Below are 4,680 nucleotides of genomic sequence, written 5' to 3'. Positions count from 1 at the left end.
TAATTTTGAATATTATTCTAAATTAAAATTGTAGCGTTCAAACTTAAAATTTAGCTCATTACAATTTTAACAAATAAAGGCTTTTTATTTCTAACCACTCTGCTCAAATTTGTATAGTTTTTAATTGTTGTTTATAATGGCTTGTCCCAGATCTGAATTATTTTTTTTTTCAAAAAATCTCTTATCTAATTCAGAAATACATACAATTGCTTTGAAAAAAATGTTGAATTCAGAAATATTTCATTTAAACGCTCAATAATTCATAAGTATAAAACACAAACTTTTAACACCTTTTAATTTTACAATAGAAAATAGAAAATAGAAAATAATAGAAAATTCAACTTAGAATCCGAATTCCAACAGCTTAAAAGTTGAACTTTCTGTTTTTTTTTTAGTTTTTTTAAAAGGAACCGAATGGAGACCCAATGGGGTCTTTACGGGTACTTTGTAGAGACTCCTTTCGGTTCCTTCGGCCCGCCAGAGCAAAGGAGAAATATAAATTATTACACTGCATCGGTAATAGTTTATTATAATTATGAAAATATGAATTTCATAATATATTTGATTATTTTTTCAATAAAAGAATAACAATAATTGTTTAAAGTATTATTAAAAATTATAATCGTTGAAAAACGTTGATTGTTAGAAAATTTTAGGGGGAATTTGAAAATAAGGACATAAAGTTTGAAGGTGACTAAAAAGGTTTGCAATCTACAATATTTTGATTTTTAAAGTGTTAGCTTATAAAATGAAGACCTTAGAAGGAAGAAAACACAAACTCAGACTTTAAAATGAACTGCATTCGAGGCACTGAAAATTAAAAGACTTAAATTATGTGTTACCAGTCGTACCAATATATATTTTTTTGAAATCCAAGACACTTACATCTAATATAAATTGTAAACAGGAAATTTGTTTACTATACTTTATACTAAAATCACATTAGCTTTAATAAAACGCCTTGTCATACATAATCATTACTTTCGGAAATTTACGCTTCTAATCTAAACTAATTCCGTTTCCTTTTTCTTTCACTTCCCTTCCAACTCAATTTTGCCATTTTTCCGCATTTTTTCTTTTATTCTTTTTCATTAGCCTGCAACTCCTTCACCAATTCCATCTTCCCCTATTATATTTACCACATTCTCTTTCCAGCTTTCTTTATCTTACATTCCTCCCCTGCATCCTTACTATGCATTCTCCCATGTTTCCTCTTCTCATTCACAGATTCTGCACTTTCTGTTCTCTTTCTTTTCCAATAAATCTCTTCCCTTACCTCGTTTCGCAATCTAAATCTTGCTATTCTGCTCCATCTTCCCTCTCTTTATCCCTTTCTTAATACTTTGGTACTCGGACCTTTTTTATAATCTTATACTATTTATTATATTTTTATTCCTCAATTATTCTCCATCTTTCCGTTAATCGTTTTTCCCTATCCCTTCTCTCAAATTCTTTACGCTTATTCCATTCTTCCTTCCTATATTTCTAGCACTAAAGAACTCCCTTCGTTCTTCTTTCCAGAGAAGAGAGAGAGAGAGAGTAGTACGATTGCAGGATAAGAAATATAAGAAATAAAAATACATAATAGCAATTATCCTTTCTTAAGGCGAAATTGATATAAAATGTAAACTCAGGTATTCGTGTAAATAGCCTGGAGTGCCCACCTTTAAACTAATCGCTGAGATTTCTATTTAGATTTTAAATTTACAGAAATAAAATACTCTGAATTATTCGGAATTTAATTTGTAATATTTCAGAGACCATTTTTAATTTTTTGTTCCCACGTAGGGCATTCGATTTTCGGGTGCCAGTCCTTTCTTAGAGCAAAGATAAATCAATTCAGCCAATGCTAGTCAGAAAAAGATAAAGATATATGGAATCTACATTCCAAAAGGGAGCGAGCGAAAGTCACTGAACGTTAAGGGCACGCTCTTCGTGACCACGTGACGAAACTAGTCCCCGGTTATGAGCATTTTTTTTGGTGTTCACAGTATCCACGCGGATTGAGTTATCGTGTTTAAAATTGGACAAATCAAATAAAAAGCACTATAGAACGTTTGTATACATCAATATGTCTATATTTTTAAAGAAAGTTTATTTATAAATTGATGAAATAGTATATTACCATTCGAGTTATAGCACTTTGCAGATAATTTTTGGTTTAATGCATTTCGGATTTTTTGGTTCGCGTATATTGAGCACTGACATCAATTTTGGACTAAATCGTCTAAACCTTAAAAAAATTAATATAAGCAATTAAATTTGCACATTCGTTTCAAATCAACAAATAAGTATCTGCATACACGTAACCTCTCATTATTTTTGGAGCATTTTTAGCGATTTCTAGCGGATAAAAAACGAAACTTTGAACATCGATAAATGATTTCAAGTTATACCGAAAGGACTAAGGAACGTTTGTACATATCAAAATGTTCCTATTTACGAAGAAAGTTTTCTAGTGAAATACTACAGGAATAGGAAATAAACTTTTAACGTCGATAAAGTAGATGTCTCGATTTAAAAAAATCGAGGAACATCTTAGAATGTGATACTCGAAAATCCATCCAAGCCGCCCAGGGGCGAAAGACAAGGCAAGTTCGGCGTTGAGCCCCGCCGATTGGTTCACTGTCAATAATAGTTATCAGCTGATCGATTCAACGACAAAAAACAGACGTCAAGAATTATGGAAGTTGGTTGGAAAACTACGAAGAGTAAATCTGAGCACATTTCTGGCGTTACTATATTTCCAATTTGTAATTTATCTTTTATTTTTAGGACCAAAAAAAATGAAAATCATTCTACACAAAAATTTTATGAACGAACTTAGTCACGTGATCTCGACTTTATCGACGTTCAAAATTTCTTTTTTTCTCCGCTAGGAATCACTAAAAATGCTCCAAAAATAATGGTAGGTCACATGTGTGCAGATACTTATTTGTTGATTTGCAACGACCCTACCGAAAAGAATCTTTGAGTATATACTAAAAATTCTTTAGGTCAAAGAATCTCAAAGAAATTCTCCGCAGGCACTCAGGTAGATATTTTTAAAAGTCCAGGAAGCTCGTTTAAATGGTCTGAAGGCTTTAAAATATCCTTTCCGAAATTGAAATAAGAATACGATCATAAATAACGAGCAGAGAGGCTATCTCAATAGAGTAGCCGACACTCAAGGGTGTTTTGTTAAGTTTTCGGATTAAAATTTAGAAGTAGATTTTTTTTAATTTCATAGTTAACAGCCTAAAACATAATAATTCGGAATCTATGGGTTTCGATGACTTCAGATATCTAACTTTTTTTTATGTTTAAAATTGGAATTATTAGAACGTTTCTCGTAAATGGAATGAGATACGCCAAAAAAGACAAAATTTTTGAATTCAACTAGAAAATTGTATATCAGTATATAAGTTATAATTATAAATAAGTATAATGAGAAAATTCATCAATTAAAAAAAAGTGCTAATAATTTGAAGAGAAATTTGAAAAGGGAGAGCGGATTAGCCACGACCAATTACTGTGAATAACTCTGCCCGCCCGGTACGCGACGAATACAGAAGGAACATTATATTACCGTCGCACCACTCTTAAAACGACCACTAAACGGATCTTGAAAAGGACCCAAATCTCTCAAACTATCTCCGAGACTATTTTGTTTCAAATCAACTTTGTTTATAGACTCAAATGGGCCAAGCTATTTCGCTAAAGAAAACTCAAATATTTCTTTCGATAGGGGAGTGTTCAAATTGTATTGCTTATATTAATTTTTTCAAGGTTTAGACGAGTTTGTCTAAAATTGGTCTCAGTGCTCAATATACGCGAATCAAAAAACCCTAAATTCATCAAACCAAAAATTAATCTGTAAAGTGCTATAACTCGAATGGTAATATCTTATTCTATCAATTTATAAATAAACGTTCTTTAAAATAATAAACATATTGATGTATACAAACGTTCTTTAGTGCTTTTTATTTTATCTGACAAATTTTAAACACGATATCTTAATCCATGTGGACACAGTGAACACAAAAAAAAATGTTTATAGCCGGGGACCAGTTTGGTTACGTGGTCACCAAAGGGAACCTCACCAACCTTAGCAAAAATGGTACACATTATTCCAAAACGATTAATAATCAAAATAAATAATAAGGTAAACGATAATTAGAAGAAAGAAAAATAAAAGCAAGAGATAAACAAAAATTAAAGAGAGAAAATTAGGATTGATTAGAAACTAACTACGGGTTACGTAATTACAGGTACATAATAACGAGACAAATATATAGGTTTTCATCTAACAAATAGGTAAAGGAGATTTATTTCGAGAGATAAGGAAAGGGGCTCAAAATTTGAGATTACAAATTAGATATATAATAACACAAGGTATAAAAAATATTATAAACGAATATGCAATAATATGAATCTACTCCAAAATCTACACAAAAAGGGGTTCTCCAGAAATAAATTCAAAGGGGTTCTCATCAATCAATGCAGAGGAGTTCTCAAAGATAAATACACGAAGGTTCCTTGAGATGGACCAGAAATAGGGGTTCAAAAAATTAACGAAAGATAAGGGTTCTCAGAAATTAACTAGGGATATAAAAAAGGGGATTCTCAAAAATAGGTACAAAAGGGAATCAAAATGGGCTCGCAAGGGTTCTCACAAAAAGAGATATGTAAAGAAAGACA

The sequence above is a fragment of the Belonocnema kinseyi genome, chromosome 1 (genome assembly GCF_010883055.1).
Source record: "Belonocnema kinseyi isolate 2016_QV_RU_SX_M_011 chromosome 1, B_treatae_v1, whole genome shotgun sequence".
In the NCBI taxonomy this organism is placed as follows: Eukaryota; Metazoa; Arthropoda; class Insecta; order Hymenoptera; family Cynipidae; genus Belonocnema; species Belonocnema kinseyi.
The sequence above is the reverse complement of the archived record's forward strand: the minus strand, read 5'-3'. Positions refer to the sequence as shown.